The sequence below is a fragment of the Agelaius tricolor genome, unplaced genomic scaffold, assembly GCF_023055355.1.
Source record: "Agelaius tricolor isolate 1412-34295 unplaced genomic scaffold, bAgeTri1.0.p SCAF_59, whole genome shotgun sequence".
Lineage (NCBI taxonomy): Eukaryota > Metazoa > Chordata > Aves > Passeriformes > Icteridae > Agelaius > Agelaius tricolor.
This window is the reverse complement of record NW_027269319.1, coordinates 774,404-794,999: the sequence shown is the minus strand read 5'-3', so window position 1 is coordinate 794,999 and position 20,596 is coordinate 774,404. Positions and strand designations below refer to the sequence as shown.

General features: G+C 46.1%; 1 pseudogene; it reads right to left on the bottom strand.

Moving 5' to 3' along the window:
• Positions 1-8,223: 8,223 nt before the first annotated feature.
• On the bottom strand, positions 8,224-19,940 carry LOC139605098 (E3 ubiquitin-protein ligase BRE1A-like; annotated as a pseudogene).
• Positions 19,941-20,596: the final 656 nt, after the last annotated feature.

Here is a 20,596-nt window from a genome sequence, read left to right as displayed (position 1 = left end):
GATTGGGATTGAGAGCAGCAAGGTACAATGCCTGGACCCTCTCCCAGGGGATGGGCCAGTGGCAGCAGACATGACATTACTCTGTTGGCCAACAGCCTGAAACCTGCTGCATGACAAAGGCCTCAGGCCCTGCATGCTGGAGAGCCTCTGTGTCTGATAGAGAAGGGCAGAGATGGAGATTGCTCTTGACAGAGATTCTTATCTGCCCATATTCATGCTGATTTTAGTAAACATCATCTTTCCAGTTCCTAAAAGAAGTCCCAGGTTCTAATACCTGGATGCATTTAGATCAACATTTTCCTCTCTTTGTTGGAATATCTTAGAGGATATTCAAAGAAAAGCCTAGAGTTGCAGGAGTGATATCCAAATGTAAATTATGTTCTTGACACTAGATAATTCATTTTCCCCAAGGATTTACCTTCTAAACTGTTTGAGATTGGACCACTTTTGGGCCAGTCTGACTAGAGGTTGTTTTTCTTAATGCAAGTAGAACAATGGAGCTCATTCTGGAATACTCTCCAACAGAGCTGTTAAAATTCTGAGAACTAATCATTCTATACAACAGCTTCAACAGAGGATAAAATCAGGCAGCAAAGTAGAATAATAACAATGTTGTAAATCTGGATTTTTTTACCCCTGCAGAATGGCCAGCTTAATAATAAAGGAGATAGTAATAAATAATTATTATTATTATTTATTATATAAATAATAAAAATAAATAAATAAATAATAAAGATATGGGCTTTGAGGAAAGAGAGTAATTCAGGATGGAAGGTAAGGCTTCAGAAGGTAAGAGCATCTGGGAAGATGGCAGATCCCAGGGTAACCTCCTTGGGACCATTGCAGTCAGTGAGGTCTGCAAAGTGGAGACACAAAATGTAACAGAAACTGTGATGCAATCCTAAAGTATCTGAAGCTCTGCATTGCATGGGACAGATTCCTTGGAAACTTCTAAAGACCTGCACAAGGGAAACATGCCCCTACTGGCAGACATTTGAGGCAGGCCAGAGGGAAAACCCTGCCCCACTTCCCCAGAGCTAGCACAGGAACAGCCTGGCCTCTGGGCTGCCCTGGGACAGCAGGGAGCCCAGAGCCCTGTGCTCTCCAGGAAAGGCTCAGCTGCACATGCAGCCTCCTGCTCCTCTCCCTGCCCCACAGCTCAGCAGCCCTGCAGCTCCACTGGCAGCAGCACAGCTCCTTGCAGGGGGCACGTGCAGGGCACAGCTGTTCCCTGAAAATGCGCACAGCCTCTCTGGGCTGCCACAAGACCCTTCCTCCCACCAGAGAGCGGCCCAGCTCCCACCTCACCTCTTTGTGAGGCTGATTCATGCTCCTGGGGCTCCTGGGCCAAGGCTCCCTGAGCCGGCCGGGAGCCCAGACCTCCATTCCCAAGGCCGGGGTCTGGCACATGAGCCTCCAAGCCAAACAGGTCAGGCAGTTTCCTTGGGAACAGAGGCATCCCAGGTCCTATCTTGCACCAAGTGCTCTTTCCCTTCTTCCTCTGGGTTTTTGTTGTAGATTCAGAAGAAGCTGTCAACCAGGTACAAGAGAAGAAGTGAGTTAATTGAACTCATGCCTTTATAACCAGCCCATCTAATGGGTGAGGAATTCAAAGTGTATTTTAGTTACTGAAAAGATTGCTTGGTTTTTTATTTTTCATGAATTTAGCATCAGTTTAATTTCTCTGAACAATATGGAGCTGGCAAGCCAAGAGAGAAGAGCTCTACTACTTCATGTGGTGTTGTAGCGCGTTCTTATATTTTGTAATACTTTGAAGTAGTTTGTCTTGTATCCCCATGTTTTTCCCAAATGGTTTATCCCAGACTATACCCCCCCCCTCCTTTTCCCTCTACTTGTGTTATCCCTTTCCTGGGATAAGATCTCCAAAACCCCCACCCTGGCTCTCTGCCAGTCACCTCGACATCCCAGCCCCCTACCTAGAAGTTTCGGTCCAAGTTGTCGAGTGATTAGCCAGGGGCCAAGGGTCAACCCCCCAAGTCCTGCCCCATACGCTGTTTTGTATGTCTGTCCCCCCAGCACCCATCCCCCAGGGATACCTATTGGTCAGTAGGATTTTATCTATGTTAGTTTCCTCCCCCCTTTAAATGTGAGCTCCAGACTTCCCCCAGGGCTCTCGGCAGGAACCCCCTGAGGTATAGGAGCTCGCTTGGGACTCCTTAATAAAACCTTGGAATACCCCCTGCTGGGAGTCGGCCCCTTTCCTCTTCCACCGACGTCTCGGTCGTCTCTGCTGCAACGAAGGCAACCAGCCTGAGTGCCCTCAGCACCCTCAGGGCACAGAGAGTGTCTCCCCGCAGTCGGCCGTGGTGGGGTCACCCCCCCCACTCTCTGCCGACCCGGGTAAGGCCCAGGGACTTGAGAGGCTTGCAGAGAGACTGGGACAATGTGGTGCCTGTTGCCTCCCCACTTTCCTTTCCTTTCAAAGAACTGGGAATTCACAGTGCTCTCTAGAATCTGACAGTGTCTAGGAAGTAATTGTTTTCAAAAGTGGTTTTCAAGGCCTTTGTTTCTGTATTTCCCAATCAATTCTACGTTGGGTTTTGCAGTTTTGGGGATTTTTTATATTACTCTTTACAACAAAGGAAGTTCTGGGACACAAACTATGGCACCATGTGTTTGATGCAAAAGCAGCTTTGCTTTCTCCATTAGATGTGCCCAGTATTCTGCGAGCCCGTATTTCTAGGGAACAAAGTGCTCATCCCAAAGTTCCACTTTTGCTCTACTTACTTGTTCCAGGGGTTTATTCTCTGCTTTCTTTTCAGCAGAGACACCCAAACCCAACATAAACACGACCTATCTCAAAACAGTTCTGATCTTGGCTAATAGTGACAATTCAAAATGTCCTTAATGGAAAATAGCTGATGGCTGGTCATTCTGAAATACTCCTCACCAGAGCTGTTAGAACTAGGAGAACTAATTCTTTACATGGCTGCACAGAGGATAAAATCATGTGGCAGCCAACCACTATGAGAGGATACCTGTCTTAAAACTGGATTCATTCACCCTGAAGAAGGCTCAGGTTATTAATAAAACTAAGAAGGAAAGGATTAATAACATGTCATTTCTAGTCCAGAATTAATCCAGAAAAAATGTAACCTTACATACTGAGTAATACTTCTCCCTAGTTGCATTAACCATTCCAACTGCAGAACAGCAATGAAGGAGTCATTCCAAAGGGGCCAGACCCAGGATTTGGCAGAACTGTAAGCCAAGCAACCAGGGGATCTGATCCCTTTTTCTGCATCAGCAGCATTATTTCTTCAAGTCTCATCTCTCCTATCATCACACACCCAGAGATGCCAAAGGAACAACAGTGTCCGTGAGGCTTTCAACTTAAAAGCACTGTCTGACCCAGATGCACCAGACACAGCATTTTGTCTGGCACAATTACACTTGTCAGGGATCAGGCAAGGCAGGGACAGGGACAAGGCAGAAGGCATCTCCTGCCCCAGCCTCAGCCTGCAACACTGACACAGGCAGAGAGAGCCAGGGAAGAGATTTGTCACTGTGAACCTGCCACAGGTGGCTTTGGGCTTGTGCTGTCACAGGATGACAAACTCACACCCTGCCTAGGCTGCATCCATTTGGAAGTCTCCTTCTCCTTCCTTGGAAAAGTCAAACAGACTTTTTATCATAGGAGGTTTGCCAGTGCAAAACCAGGCAATGTCCATGAATCTCCTTCACATCTCAGAGGGTTCAGCTCAGAAACAGCACCAAGGAAATGTCTTCTTCTTCAAAAGCAGGAGGAAGGAGTGGGAACATTTCTCATTTCCTGATAAATGCCTTCCTATCCTATTCTCATTTTGACACTAGAAAGGCTACAGGGAGATAAAAGGCATGTGCAGGATGGAGAGGAATGTTTTCTTTTCCTGCACAGCATTTCCAGGACCCCAAGGTCCCACTCCAGCTCCTGCCACTCAACACTTCACACTGGAGGAATTTTCATTGCACCACTGGAACGCACTCCCAGGGACTGGGCTCTGGGAGAATCCACTGAGCCCATCAAGGAATTGAAGTGAATTAAGAAAAATTTTCAAGAGATTGCATTTTAATCAAGCTTTCGAAATGTCAACTCAGGGTCAAGATTCCAATGGTAATTTTAGGACAGACATGCCCTGTACCTACCTGCATGTTCCAAGGTCTCCTCTTGGCTTCTGCTGCTAGATCCTGGCCTGAAGAAGATGGAGAACAAAAGAACATATGGGGAGGTAGAAAGAGAAAGGAGGACATGGGCGTACCATGAAAGGAGGCAAACCTTCTTAGCATGATCACTTCTATATAGGAGGAAAAGCAACACATAAGCCCAAGAGGATGCAAAGCTGATTAATTGTCCTTAAACTTTCAGTTGCTGGAGTCACACAGAGCTGGCCAAGCTCTGGCTGAAATAATGGCCAAATCCAGAAGAGGACCCATCCTGAGATGGTTTGAAGCCCTGCCTCCTCTTCCCCATCACCACCTCTGCTCTTGGGACATTGCTGTTGGGTTTGACATTGTTCTGGATTATCACAGATGGGCAAAATGGTGAATGCACAGAGGTTTGCCTAAATACATGGGACAGCTGACTGTGCAAAATGACCACAGGAGATGGGAAGAATGAGGTGAACAGCACACTGGAGCAGCAGACACCTTGGCTTCCCTCATCTCCCAGGACTCCTGCAAATCCAGCTGCAGAGTGCTTCGGACAGACCCCGCAGCACTGCCAGCAGGGAGACGTCCTGCCTTGCACATTACGGGGATCAAAGATTTTCCAAATGACCCCTTCTTCATTTCCCCATCACTAGAATAACACAAGGAGGACTGGAAAGGATAAAACACAGTGCTCGGATCAAGCATCCAGCCTTGCCTCCATTCACGCCTCAAGACATTTAGATATGCCCTCAAATGGGACCTGGCAGTTATAAACAAGTCAAACTGATGGAGCTGATTGGGGAATGGAAAGGGAGCTGGTGGGGGAGACACCATGTCCCACACTTATGAGCACTCCCTGCCTTCTCACTTCCCTGGAAAGTTGGCTGCATTCCCAGCTGGCATCCACATATTTGAAGTCAAGATGTTCCGGGGTGCCACTGTCTCCAGTGGCCTTTTGGATGGCATGGCAGTGGGTTTAGATCACTGTTCTCTCCCTGCCCTTAAGGTACATCTCAGCCAGTGCTGATCTCCAGCCATGGTCCCACAAAGCCATTCTGCAGAATGTCAAAATCTGCTTTTCTCAAGCCCCTCATTTCTTCTGCTGCTGCCCTTCCCTCCTACAGATCCCCAGCAGCCTTTGAGCCCAGATGCTGCTGAGCTCTCGGCATGCTCGCTGCTCTCCAGCTCCCACACATCCATCATCTCAGGCTCCCTGGCATTTGGGAAGCCCAGCAGAGCTCCCTGCCCTGCTGCTCTCTGCAAGCTCTCTGCCTGCCCAAGTCCCTCCAGGGCCCCCATGCCATGGCCATGAATGGGGCTGGAGGCACTGGGGGTAGATGCAGACCCATCCTTAGTATCCCATCATTTCTGGCCCAGCTAAAGAGCCAAATCAGGACCTGTTCAAACTTCAGTGAAAAGGTCAGTTCCTGTCAGGGAAAATATCTGAGAGCTCTGCCAACAGCGCAGAAACTGAAAATTTACCACACTGTGTTGTGGTTTGTTCTATGTTTGTCCGGTTTCCCCCCATTGTTATGTAGATGGTTCTGCCCGGTTCCCAGATCTTGTCAGTCTCTAGAACCCCTCCCACATTGCTATAGTTATCTGATGTATCATTTTGTTCCCCTCCCCTGGCTGCCTGCCTGTCACTCGGCACCCCTGCCTCTTTTTCTGGAATCTTCTGGCCAGGGTGTCGGGTGATTGGCTCAGGGACCGGGGCCCCACCCGCAGCTGTGTTCTATTGGTTCTCCCATTGTGTCAATCCCAAATGTATCCTTCCCTTCCCCTCTCTGATTCGTTGTCCTTCACCCCTCCCATTCCCTTTAAAACCTGAGGTTTTCCCCACCTCAGGGCTCTCGGGTTCTTCTCCTTCCCTGCTCACTTCCCCTGCCAATAAAACCTCCTACCCCAAAGGACCTGGGAGTCGCCTCTTCATTCAGTCCTACGACTTTGGAGTTTCCCGCAACGGCCAAACGTCCACAAGCCTGACATTGCTTAGGCACAAGGCCCAGACTTCGTGTCGGGGAAGTGCCTTGTCGGCTGGAGGTGGGCTGGACACTTGCTAGCCTGGGCATTTCACTTTTTACCGGCCACCGCTCCAACACTGGGCATAGCTTGGTCTCCTTACCTTATTTCCTCTTCCCTCTGATATGAGCTCCTTTTTCTTTCTACTCTCCTCATCCCAGCCGGTGCCAGGTTTGCCAGTCTCCTTCTCTCTGCTGCATATCTGGCTTGGCTTGGTTGAAGGAGAGCTCTTGGGGATGGGTGGCAAGGGCTTGGAGGGAAGGAGCATGGAGGAACTTGCCAGGGAAAACCTCTTGGCAAGTTGGTCGCCGGTCAGGCCTGCGAAGTGGAGACACAAAATGTATCAGAGCCCACAATGCAAACCTAAAGCATCTGAAGCTTTTTTTCTGTTTTAGCTGCTGCTGAGCAGTACCTACACAGCACCAAGACCTTCTGTGTCTCATGCTGTCCACCAGAAGGTAGGCTGAGGGTGCCCAAGAAGCTGGGATGCCACACAGCCAGGACAGCTGATCCAGTTGGCCCAAGGGGTGTTCCACACCCTACAATGCTATGCTCAGCAATAACAGCTGGTGGAAAGGAGGCAGTGGGAGGATGTTCAGAGCTGCAGCATTTAATAACAGTAAGGCCTGATGAAGCCCTGCCTTCCTGGAGATGGTTCAACTCCTGCCTGCCCCAGGAAGTAACCAATTAATTAATTTCTTGTTTCGCTTGTATAGACATCTCTGCTGTAACTGTTAAACTGCCTTTATTCAGCTCACCTGTTTTCTCACTTTGTCCCTTCTGATTCTCTCCTTGTTCCCTCAGTGGGGGAGAGAGCAAACAGTTGTGTGCAGATAACCCACACCTCCATCTCCCCACCATCTCTCTTGTCCTCTTTCCTTTTTCCCTATTACCTGTGTTTTCAGTGTCAAAACTTTGCCAGCTCCTCCTTTTCCTCTTTCAGCAGCTTATGGATCTGGTTGGACTACATACGTTCCGACATCAGCTTGAAGTTGGCATCATCCTTCTCCCGTAGCTGCTGCATCAGGCGGATGTTCTGCTCTTGCATGTCTTCAAAGGCTTGGCCTGTGACATCCATTTCTGACAGCAGGGCCTCTTCCTCATGCAAAAGAATCACAGGCTCTGGCCAAACTGTGCTCTGGACCCCCTAGAGTGAGCCTGAACATTTTATTCAGAGACACCAAACCTAGCGAAGGTGGAGGAAGATTCTCGGTGTCAGGGAACACCATTATCCCAACAACCAGAAAAATGTATTCCCTACAAGTCTGCACCACAGCAGATACTCTGAATTTGAAGGTGCAGAGAAAAGATGGTCACCTGTCACTTGTCTGGCAGAATCAGGTTTGACACAGTCGTTGCCAGAGCTGGGCAGAAACTAACATCCAATTCCCAGCAGCTGAACAGCTGTCAGATATACCAGGGCAAAAATTCTACATGTGCACAGCTTTACAGCTTCCAGCTAACAGGCTGCCAAGTTCCTTAAACTCACTTTGGCCACTTCAGCATTGACAAGGTAGAGCAGTTCTGTTCTACAATAACAAGAATCCAAATTTTAAGAAAGTACATGTCAATTCATTGGCTTGCCTCTATCCTGCTGAGGTGGTCCTGCTCTCTCATTGGATTGAGCCTTTTTTAGCAGAAGGTATGTACCACTTCCATGCAAATGTATTCACTAAACTAACTGAGGAGGTAATAACTGTTTAGAAGAAATTGTAATCTCTTCCCCTAAGGACTGATAAAGCCAATTCTCTGTGTGCTTCACCAAGGCCATATGTTTAACTGTTTATTTAATATTTAATTGTTATTAAACATTTACCACCACAGCCTGCCTGTGATATCCCAGCGCTGAGGGTGGAGAGGGTTATTTTGCTGGTGGTTCTTTTGCTTGCTCATTTTTCTTCCTTTTTGGTAAACAAGCACCAAACTCCCATCTCTGGCCCATACAGATATAAATTCCTTCTCTCTTCTGGACGTAACCTGAAGGCAGCTCCTCCAGTTGCCCCAGCCAAAAGAGGAATTTTTCATCAGGAATTTCTCACCTGCTTAGCCATGTCAATATTTCTTCTGTAAATATTCAATCTGTTCTTCCACTGCTCAGGTCTTGTGCAGGGCATCTTCATCAGCCATCTTCTTACTCTCCTTTTTCTCCTTGTCTTCCAATTCTTTCACCCTCTGCCTCAGTTCTTCAAGCTACAAGAACCAACCAGAAACAACACTAAGCACCAGGATATGCACTGAGCATTGTTCAGAGCCTGTTTTCTCCAAAATTCTCTGAAACACTCAGGACTGCCTTCAAAGCATGGCAAACCCCCTCCCCCCCCAGGTTGTTTTGACAGAGTATTACAGACAGATGTACCATTGAGATGGGCTGTAGGCCCAAGATCTTGACTTCCACACCTTTGAAAATTTCACAGCATCTTTTATCAGAGTAGGAACATCAGTCGCCTGCAATTGTACATGTATGGATATGTGCTCAGAGAGCATCTGCTCCTTTAAGGCCATCTGGTCAAGGACCTTCTTCCATACAAGGAGGAGATAACAGGAAAAGGAGGTAAAATAAAACATACAGAGATGCAAACTTGGCAGACAAATGGTAAGGGAGGCAGTGAGGAAAATGAAACCTGGTCAGTCACACTAACTGTTGAGAGCACATGAGTGTGAAAATGTTTACTCCATCAAGGTTATCTGAGTGTGGGAGAAGGAGAAAACCCAAAACAAAATATACAGAGACACAAACCTGACAAAACAAACACAGCTACAAAGAGAGGAAGCAAACCTCCCCAGTCACAACAGCTTCCAAGAAACTCCAGGAACCACCTCTGGGAAGATCAGCTGGGACTTTGTAACTGATGACACTGTAAAGCGGGAATGGCTCCTGAACTGGGACAGCTGTGGCAATCAAGAACTGCTCAAATGCAGAAGCAATGTGCAGGGAAATGGAGACCAAGGATGAACAAATTGGGGTTAGACAGAGAAGGGTATAAAAGGAGCCAGTCCTATGGGAAATATGGGCAGTCAGTACGCAGTTGTCTGGCTCAGCCTTGCCCACAATCATCACAGCCTATCCTGTCCTAGCTTCTTGTATCTTTTCCTAAGTATTGCCATGTAATCTAACTCTTTACCCCATGTGTGTGTGCTGCACAGAGGAAGTGCTGCCTATAGGTGAGACCTGCTTGTGAACAAGGCAAGAGGGGCTTGGAACCACAGGGGTCCCAAAGAGAGGGACATGCACTGGAACTGAAGGAATCTGCAAATGGGTCTATGCTTACGAGCCTAGAGACTGGCGTGTGTGTGTGCCTGCACTAGCAACTAGTCCCTGTTATCTCCAGACCATTCCAATCTCTAAGCGACAAAGCTGAGAAGACAAATAATCCTCAATTCTGAGGAGAGAAACAACACAGTTCTGCTGCAGAATATCTGAAAAAAAGTTTAAGTAACACATTAAAAAGAAAAAAGGAAGAGAAATTAGGAATACCTCAGCTTTTGCCTTCTCAGCTGCCATCAGCTGCACTTTGTTTCTCTGCTCTTTGGGGGCAGAGCAGTATATATCTAGCAAGAGTTTCATCTCCTTCTGGCTCTCCTGGGCCTTCCTGGAGAAAGGGAGACAGACCACAGTGAGAACACAGCAGCAAAGCCACTGCTGCATAGCCAGCACCACAGCCTGGCAATATTCTCTCATCTCCCACATGGATATTGTTAGGAAAATTAATCCACAAACATCAGAGGTTTATGTCCAAAAAGGAGACAGAGGAGTCTTTTTACCTTATTCGAATAAAGGGAGAGGCCAGGGGGCATTCCCTTGGGTCTCTCAAATTTTTGGAGGATGCAGCCTCCCTTTTTATCCCAATTTCCTGGCTGCATTTCCTTTCTCTCTTTCCCCATTGGCTGAGGTACTTGAGAGCTACAGACTTCCTGATACGCCTGATACCTAAGATTCCTCTCTAATGTATAACCCTCCCTTTTCACTTTTAATTCTTATGGAATTTAGGGGTTTTTCTTCCCCATTGTTTCTTTTATCTTCCAATGTCTAATTTATCAGCAAACATGAAGTTTATTTGTAAAGGCAAATATATTTTTCCATTATCAATCAGTGGAATCCTTCCCATTGTTTTTTTTATCTCCCAGTGCTAGTTTTATCCACCAGCAGACCCACAGCTTGTTTGTAAAAACAAATCCACTACTCCTCTCAATATGGAGTCATCCTTGGGTCATCTTATCCTGATAATATAAAACAGCAGCTGAATACAGGCTGCAAAAGAAACATGTTAAGGGACATAGGTTGAAATGCAAGAAGTGGGCTGGAGATGAAAGAGGTACCCTAACAATAAGCTAGAAACTATCCACCTCTGCTTTGGGAACCACATAGGAGTGGGAACACAGCTGTGTCCTCTATTAATAACCTGCTGCCTGTGAACTTCTATGCTATCGTTATGACAGCAACAAATCAACATTACTTGACCCACACCATGAAGTACCTCCTTTGGTAATTCATGCTTTAAGCTACTGCACTGACCACATCACAATCAGAAACAGAGGGTGTCAAGAAACTCTCTTGGCTCCAAATTCCAGTGATGCTGATCCTGTAAAAGCAAGACCACGTGAACACCTCAGGCTTGGGCACTGCTCACACAGGAAAGGGAGAAAACAGCAACTCTTACTTGAGCTCAGCCTTCAGCTGCTTGATCACTTCAGCCTCCTTCTTTCTTCCATCTTCATGCTTCCCTTTCTCCTTCTCTTAGGACTCTCTCTCCTTCTCTGATTCCTTCTGCTTCTGCTTTTCCCACTCTCACTCCCTTTCCTTCTCTTTCTCTTTTTTCTCATTCTCTCTCTTTCTCCTTCTCCTTTTCCTTCTCTCGTTCCCTCTCTCTTTCCCATCTCACCTGCTCCCGTTCCTCTTCATCTTGCCTGGCCTTCATCTCATTAACATCTTCAAAAGCAGCCTTGGGAACAGTCACTTGGGCAGAAGGATCATCAGGCTCCTGCTTGATCTCTGCAGGTTCCTCCTTTGTGTCTTCAGCGCTAGACTGGGACTGGAGGAGAGCACTGCCACTGCGAGAGTGGATCTGGCATGGAACAGCAAGAGAGATGACCAAGAAAACAAATGTTTAAGTTCTTAGCCAGGAGTCTTCCTCACCCCCTTCTCCCTTGTCTTCCCAGATGCATGCTTCCATGCCCCCTTTTCATGGAGCACTACACAGCTACAAAGGAAGAGCATTCGTTTGGTCAAAGGAAGCAGCAGAGTGCAGAGCTCCACAGAAAATTTCACTGCATCCTGCACAGTGTATCAGAAAGGTTGGTATTCCTGGCAAGGGTGACAGCATTCCCCCTTCTAAGCCTTTCCCCTCTTTTCTGGCATCTCCTGCTGTGTTACCTTGCTCAGGTCAGACTGGGCCTCTCTCAGTTTGCGTTTGTATCTCAGCACCTCTCCCTTCAGCTGGTGGTTGTGATTCTGGAGGCTGCTGATGAGGTGATGCATCTCCCGATTAATGGGGCCTGCAAAAACAGAAACACCTCTGCAACAAACCACACTTCTGCCAACCTTCTTGAGGACTTTCATGGAGATGGAGAACAAGCTAAGTGACAATGACAAAGAACAAAATAAGACTGTTATCATTCTGCCACATAACAGAGCAACACTTTTGTCTGAAAAGAAGCCATGCCAGTTTTACACCCAACCATGGCCTCCCAATAAAACAGGTGAAGAGCTTTGGTTTTTTGAGATTAAGAGACCTGCCAGAACAAGTATTTAACAGTAACAAAGAAAAAACTCAGATGTTCTAGTGCACTGTAGCCCCTAAAGGGCAGTGTGGGAGAGGTGGTGGTCATTTTTAGGCACAGCACAACATCATACCTTCTTGCTCATTGACAGCCTTGGACCTGCCATAAACAATAATCACCTCATCAACAAAGATGGACACATAGAAAAGTGAGAGAATAGAGAAAGTGCATGTGAAGTAGGCATTATGGTAGCCTTCTACCAGTAAGACATAACGACTGAAAGGAAATTAAAGAAAAAGAAGTACAGAATCTGAATCCTCCTTATAAAGATAGTTAGCAAATGATTGTGGACCGCAGCAGTGAAACAGACACATATATACATGCATTCAGCTTAAAAGCAATTAGAAGGAAAAAAAAAAGTTGGAAACTAAAGACCACTTATCTCTAAACAAACTCATGTGGATAAACAAAATTCAGAGGTGCCTCAAGACAGTTTCCACCATCAGATCTCTGGATTTAGGTTATGGGGACAGATATTTCTTATAACTGGCACTGACGACTAAGATGAAATTTGGATTATTCTCCCCACCATATACTCATCTACCACAGCATCACAGCTTATTGTGTTACCACCTTTAAAAAACATCACAAACTCACAGGCTGTTTCCTATCTATCCATCCCCCACAGTGGGAAAGACAGAAATTCTTTGACTCTTTCAAGAGCCTCTCTCCCCACACAAGTTCCCTGATTGTTTCTGTTCTCTGGTTCCACTTGCACAGGGCCTGGGGAAGGTGGAGGAGGGATCACTACTTGTAAAGAGACGAATACAGTTTTAACCAGATACGGTTAAAATGGACTCAAAGATCAGAACGGGACACGGGCAGGAAACCATTACAATTTCCAACGGTGGCCACACGGTGTCACCAACGCACTGAGCTGCAAGTGGAGCCACAGACTCACTCAATTGTACCTGGAGCAAAGCGTAACACAGCTAAAGAGCAGGCTCAGAACAGACACTGCAATGAGGTTTTCTGCAGACACAGCACTGCAAAGCTGAGGGCAGCCCATCCCACAGAACACCTTCATCCTCACACAGCTACAGATGTCTCACCTTGAGCTTTTCATTCTGTGTTGTTACTTCCTCAAGATCATTTGTGGCACAGGACCTAAAAATTATCTAAAATAAGTATCTAAATTCTGTTCAGATTGTGGGCCTTGTTCTCCTTGAATGTATTCTTCCCCTTGACCACAACTAAGCTCCTGACCGCACCTTGTGCCCATTAATAGTGATTGTTCCCCCATAGAGGCTGCTCCCAGCTCCATACACCTGGTAGCCTCTGGAATCTACCTGCAAAAAATGTAAGAGATTTCTTCAAGACCCAATGAAACACCTACAAGAGTAATGCAGCAGGTCCAAGACCGAAGAAGAAATGCTGCAGGTTCTCAGCTCTCCCAGCAAAGTCCCAGGGAGGATGTCACACACCCATCCAACACCCTTCCCACTTCCCAGGTCTCCTGGTCAGCACTTACTCGTTCCAGGATGTCGCCAGGTGGTGGTTGAGCCTCTGCTCTCTCTTGCGGATCTTGTCAATGTCCCACTGAAGGTCAGCAATCATGGTCTCCAGGACAGACACCCGGGATTCTGCTGTCTCCACCCTCTCTTGCAGCTTGGAGGACTGCGATCAAAGAAGTGCTTCAGCCATCACATTGCACAGAGCCAACTATTCCATACACTGCTCAGGAGTACTTTTTCTCTTATTCATCATGTGCTTTTCATCTTTTGCTGTGGTGACAGACTATTCCATGAACTGTCCCAAATTTTACACTGGCCAAATTCCAAGACGGCAACAAAAGTAAGACAAAACTAAAAATGGAGAAAGAGCAGGAAGCTGGTAATATCTGGCAGAATACAGACGCAGCCATCTCAGCTAATTCAAAGGTATTTTTGGATTTTAATCTTTTCAATCCCTATGTCCATCTACTCAACAGAGCACCTAAGTGCTCAGAGGTCTAAGGCTAAGTAAGACCACCATAAACACAATTTTTATATGAACTGAAATCTCTCAAACATATGCTGCTACTAATGTGAATCCTTTAAGCACTGGGAACATTTTGAAAATGGTATCATTACACTGTCAAATGACACAGAGAAAACCAAGGAATTCAGAATGACAGGTGCCATTTTCCTTCTTTCAGCAGCAGCATTTAGCTGCTGGAATTCCAAACTCAAGTTAGCTTGGTAGTAGAATGTTTCCATATTCCAAGTATGCTTGTGGGTTCTACATACATTTGGAAAGCTGGGAGGAGTGAAGTTTGTTAACTTTCAGGGAAAAACGTTCCCTCTGGAGAGCTCAATTACTCACTTGTTGGAGGTAGTGAATTTGCCTAAAGAGGCAGAAATAAGAGCAGTTAAGGGACATCAGGCAGGGTGTTCAGAAGAGACAACAGGTAATAAACTGCTCAATGGAGATGTTCAGAAAGCAGTGCTTCTGCCAGAGGTCTCTGGGATCCCCCCTTTACCCCCTGTGACTGAGCTACTGCCTGAGGGAGAGGGGGGAAGTGGTGGTGCTGGTGCTGTCTTTTCCATCAGAGGAGTTTGAGATAATTAAAGATAGTGGGGCACAAGAAAGAGGGGAGAACTTATTAATAAAGGGCAGTAAACAGTGGATGCCAGGAGCTTTGACCCTGCAGGTGTTGGGACAGCCTTGTAATATATGGTAGGGATAATTCATGCTATTAATGTATGGTATAAAATATTGTAAAATCCAAACCATGTCTTTTGACCACCCCGGCCGGGAGCAGCTGTCTTATTTAGATTCAACTAGTTCCCCGACACAAGATAACGATCGAGGCCTTAACCCTTAACGTAAGAATAGAAGCTTCTAGGACGATGATCACCAGTTTCCCAAGTTGTCGGGAGCCACCCGAGAGCGATTATCACCTTGCTGATTGCATCTATCAAGATAGTCAGTGGCACCAATTTGATACATCTGAATACGCGGCTCCTCCAAGCCGATTGACGATTGATGCTGATGGCAACCTGGATTCAGCCTTTGTCCAGCTCTGCACATGGAAAGCAACAGCGTCGCATGTCAAGAGACACAAAGGAAATTTGGTCATCTTTGCCTTGGGCAGAATAAAATGTATAAAACCTCACCGGGCGAAGCAGCGAGTGTGAACAGGGGGAACTCTGACACTCGGGAGGTCAGATCTGTGTGTTCACCCGGCGCCGATCCCGGGCTTGACACTGTCTATTTGGCTGTGGTGGTTTCAAAGACTGAACTTCGGTCTCGCAGACAAATTACTAACTCTTTGCTAAATTTTTTTATAATTTTGGCTCACGATTTGATAATTTATAACAGCCTCATGGGGTGAGTCACTGGGACTTTCAAGGATTGGCAGAGATGTTCTTCATGATGTACTGCCTTGGGTCTTTTTGTTTTAGCAAAATGAGCCAGACTACAAAGGAAATTGCAAGGCAGGGAAATGACCTTGGGCTCTATGTCCTTTCCAGGGATGTTGGGTGTATTTTACTGAGATGCCCTGGGCAAGAGGGCTTAGATATCCTCTGATAAAGGTATGCCAGCTGGCAGAGTGGCCAGAGGAGTTTATAGCAGCTTCAGCAGCTATTTGATCAGTGTGAGAAACGAGGCTCACTCTTTGAGAGGAGCAACTTTAAAAAATTTAAAAGGTTTATTAAACCTTAACAAAAAGTACAACAAAAGGACTAAATAAGGAAAAACAGACCTGGGAGCCCACCCCACCCTCACACCACAGCTGCCTACCACATGGCTCACTGCTCTTCAAGATGGATGCTTTGCCTTTGATACCCCTGGGGTTGCATCAGCCAACCCCAGCCCCTCCCAAAGTCTGTCAGTAAACTCTTCTTTGCCATTTATTGGTGGAGACTACTTTCTTGCAACTTGATTGGAGAGTCGGGTATTGTCATGCTGTGCCCCTCCTAGCAACAAGCTTTTCCATTCTCAACTGTCCCACCTGTTATAGACAGATAATGAGATGATTGGCTCTAGCAATTAAAAGATAACTATTGTGTGAATATTAAGAAAAGCTTTAGTGATGTATGGTTATGTTATTGTAGTTTAGATGTCCTCTGTTCTCCCCATAGTTCCCTTTTCCCCCCCTGTATTGTGACCATCAGACAGCTGGGGTTGTCTAGGACAGGTAGAAAAAAGGTGTGCACCTTGTATGGGGAAGTTGGGAATGGAAAAGCTTGGGGGTGTGGCATGGCAACATCTGATCTCCAATCAAGTTCCAAGAAAGCAGTTTCCATCGATAAATGGCAAAGAAGAGCTGACTGACAGACTTTGGGAGGGGCCAGGGCTGGCTGATGTAACCCCCAGGGGTATAAAAGACTGAGCATTGATCTTGGAGATGAACTGGGCATGTGGTGTGCATGAGGGGCAGTTTCCAGCACTGCAGCTTTTTCCTTATGTAGTCCTTTTGTTGTATTTTTGTTAAAGTTTAGTAAACCTTTTTAAATTTTCAATGTGAGCAGTTGTCTCTCACATATGCAAGGGATATATGTGCATGCCTTCTCTCTACCTGTCCTAGATACCCCAGACTGTCTGACAGACACAACACAGAATGGGGGGGGGGGGGGGGGTGAGGGGGGCAGGGAAAGGAACTATGGGGAGAACAGAGGACATCTAAACAAAAAACCACAATAACATAATTATACATCAATAAAGCTTCTCTTAAAACACACACAATATTCATCCCTTAATTGCGAGAGAAAATCATCTCATTCTTTATGCATAACACTCTTTACAATTTTTAAAGTAAGAAATATTAAACCAAATATTTCCGGGTGGGATGTGCCTGGCCTTGTCTGACCCTTGCTGCTGGGCCAAAGGTGGCAGCTGTGGTGTTTCACCTCAGAGACACCTTTGGCCGGCTGGGTGCTGGAGCTGGGCACTCGCAACAAATCCAGGCAAAGTAGAAACTCAGTCTACCTCTGGTGGAAAAGGTTCAGGCGACAGTGAAGAGAAAAAGGAGAGGATTCTGTCGTAGAGTTTTAATCCAGAGTTTTATTCCAGGATGATAGACCTCTGAATCTTGTAACAGCTCCCAACAGAATCCCAACTGCATGGTCCCATCTCCTTTTAAGCCCCGGGGACAGGGGACGGGGAAGGGACAGGTGAGGCACCAACCAGGTGTGAGGAGGGGAAGGCTCAAGGGATACAGACACTTGGACAGGCCAATGCGCCCAGACCTGAGGGGCATCTTTTGAACTTCTGTCAAACACACCATGACCCTGCTGGAATGTTAAGATTGATGGACAGCTCTCAGCAGGAGGGCAAAGGGGGAGGGGAAAGGAGAAGTTGGCATACCTGGGGGGCTGGGATAGGTGAAACAGGAAATCACATTGCAACATTAAAGGTTTAATAAGGGAAAATAAGAGATGAGCAAAAGTAACAGCACTGGGTGCATAGCCAGATGCACATGGTTAACTACAACAACTCATATACTTTTTCATTGCATTAGTCAAATGCATATTTATGAGAATTACACATATTCAAACATTCCTTTGAGTTTACATGTTCCAGGAATTCTTTCTCTTAGTTCAACCCCTGACTTCAATTTCTTAGTGTACATGCAACAATGCAGATGTGATTTTGAGAGTCTTGTATTTTATTTCCTTAAGGAGCCCCCTGGTGTGTGGTTAGAGTTATTGATAGCCGAAGGATCAGTGGTAGATTGCTCCTTGCTCTTTTGGTGTTACGTGTCTAATTCTTTTCAAAGTTATCTTATCATACAGATGTTCTAGCCATCTTTACAAGTACTTCCAATCAACATTAACTATTTCACTACTTGTCAGTTAGTTACAAAAATAAAGGCATTAGTTATTATTTCACAGCTACAATTACTTCTGCAAAAGTTGATGTTATAATACACATTATATAGCCAATATTTTGTCAAGGCCTAAACTATAATATGTATCACACCAAAATATACAATCTATACAGAGATTAGGATATTAAACATAAAAGGCTGACAAATTATACTGTATCAAAAGCAGTTAAATAGAGATTACAAACTGTACTATATCAAAATAGTTTACTGAAGTCAATAATAGCGAAAGCCAATAGCTACATAAATTATTCATAACTGGAGCTGTGGCTGTAAAATAGTTGTGCCCAGGCTAGAAGTGAAGTAGAGAACCAGCCACCTCCAGCTGTTCCGACACTCCTCCGGCACGAAGCCAGGAGGCGTGTGTCGACCGTGGGTCGATAGAAAAGGGCAGGAAGCCGCTGATGACGAAGGCCCAATGCCGCAGGAGAAGGAAAGAGGCGACTCTCTGCTGGCTTGGGGTAAAAACGGGTTTAATGGGGGAGGACTAAGCAGGGAGGGAACCAAGCAGAGAGAGCCCCGAGCCCTCTCGGGACCCGGGTTTTAAAGGCAAGGGGTGGGGTAACAATGAACCAATCGCAAACTGGGAGAAAGAGATACATTTAAGATGGATAGGGAGAAGGAGCCTATGGAAACCAATCTGGGGTGGAGCCCCGGCCCCTCAGCCAATCACACGACGCTCCAGCCAGAAAGTTCTGGAAGAAGAGGCTGGGTGCCGGATGACAGACAGGGGCCTCGGGGAGGGGCCAGGGGTGTTACATAGTAGGTAACCGGGGAAACAGGGGAGGGGTGCCGGGATTGGCATATAACAAGGTTCGGGCTAAACCATAAAATACGAGAGGGGGAAACCGAACAATCCAAGCGCAGGGGGAAACTGAGCAATCCAAACGCAAACCACAACACATAACAATCAGTTAACAAATGGTTTCTGAATATGGGATTGTGAAGGCAGTGGACTTGGACGGGGGAAGCTGGTTTTACAGGGGGATCCTTCAAGGGATTATAGCTGCTTTGAGATTTCAGTGGGACCTCCATATTCCCTGGCACCCTGAGAATTCAGGTAAAGTATGAAAAATGCATATTTTATGATTGGCTTTTCACAAATATTAAAATGAATATTATATGTGTTATGTCAGAAAGTTATGCTGTATTAGTTCTCTTAAGTAGTGTGTTTAATATAGTTTTAAGTTATAAAATAATGTTAAAATAGAAACTATGCTATGTAAGATACTTTTTAACTAGCTCAAGAAAAGGATGAAATAATCAAGAAATTCTTTGCACAGAGATAACAGACACTAAAATCCCAAAGAGGAAAATTATTGCCTCCTTATTGTAAAGAACTAGTCTCCTTGCACACTCAAAGGAGTCTGACCATGATTTACAAGATGAAGGAGAGGAAGTTGACAATAACCAGAAAACACCCTTTGTTTGAAAAGAATTTTTGAGTCATGTATGAGATGTATGAATATACAACAGGCTCTTGCTTTTAAGAGTTAATCCTTTGTTAGCGAGCTATGCTTTCAAGAGGAAAGCATCCGAACGTACATAATTCTTTGCTTTTATCGTCCTTTATTGTCCTCTGATTGTCTAAAATCTTATTTCTCTAATTTGTATTACTATTTTTATAACCATTTTAGTACTATTAAACTTTTAAAATTTTAAAACAAGTGATTGGCATTTTTCCCAAGTAGAAAGGATGAATGGAGGAATAAACACCCTTTGAAGCTGGTGACAGAAACTAAGATGCCCTGGGCATGGCTTTTGCCATTAGCTTTGGCAGGAATAAGAGCCAAAGCTGAGGGAATATGCAATTATTCCCCTTTTAAGTGTTTGGGATTCTTACCTTGTTCATTTTCAAGCTAACAGGGAGGAGAAGATGTATATTTAAACCAATGTGTGACCAGGACACCGTGTTTTGTGAAATCTCTTTTGACACAAAGCCCATTTAGCACAGACACTGCCTTTGGACGTGGCTTTTTATAACATCCAACCCTGACTGCAGAGAGAGCAGCCGGGAGAGCTGAACTCACCCAAGATGGCGGTGTGGGCGGAGCCGCCCCCGCCCACAGGCGGCCCTGGCGGAGCGGCCGCCTCCCTGCCCGCCGCTGAATGGAGCCATGTCCAGGCTGGAGCGGGTGGGAAGGGGGTGAATGTGGGCAACACGTTCTGTGCCAGCCATGGTGTGGCAGCAGGCCCAGGGCAGTGATTGTCCCCCTGCATTCGGCACTGGAGAGGCCACGCCTTCGGACTGTGTCCAGTTCTGGGCCCTCAATTCAAGAAGGGCACTGAGGGGCTGAGGTGTGTCCAGAGGAGGGAATGGAGCTGGAGAAAGGGCTGGAACACAAGTCCAGTGATGAGTGGCTGAGGGAGCTGGGGGGCCTCAGCCTGGAGAAAATGAGGCTCAGGAGAGACCTTGTTCTCCAGAACTCCCTGACTGGAGGGTGCAACCACGGAGGGGTGAGGCTCTGCTCCTAGGGAGCAAAGGACAGGACAAGAGGAAAAAGACTCAAATTGTGCCAGGAGAGCTTTGGTTGGGCGTTAGGAAGAAATTTTTCACAGAAGGGGTGATCAGACATAGGAAGAAGATGCTCAGGGAGGTGGTGGAGTCACTGTTCTTGGAGGTGTTTCAGGAAAAGACTGGACGTGGCACTCAATGGCGTGGTGTGGTTGACAAGGTGGTGTTGGGTCATAGGTTGGACTCCATGATCTCAAGGGTCTTTTCCAATCTAAATGATTCTGTGATTCTGTGGAAAGTGTGAAACAGATACATGTGCATACACCAGACAGGTTAGTTCCAGCTAAGACTGAGCTAATAGATAATGCAAGTCCGAAGTG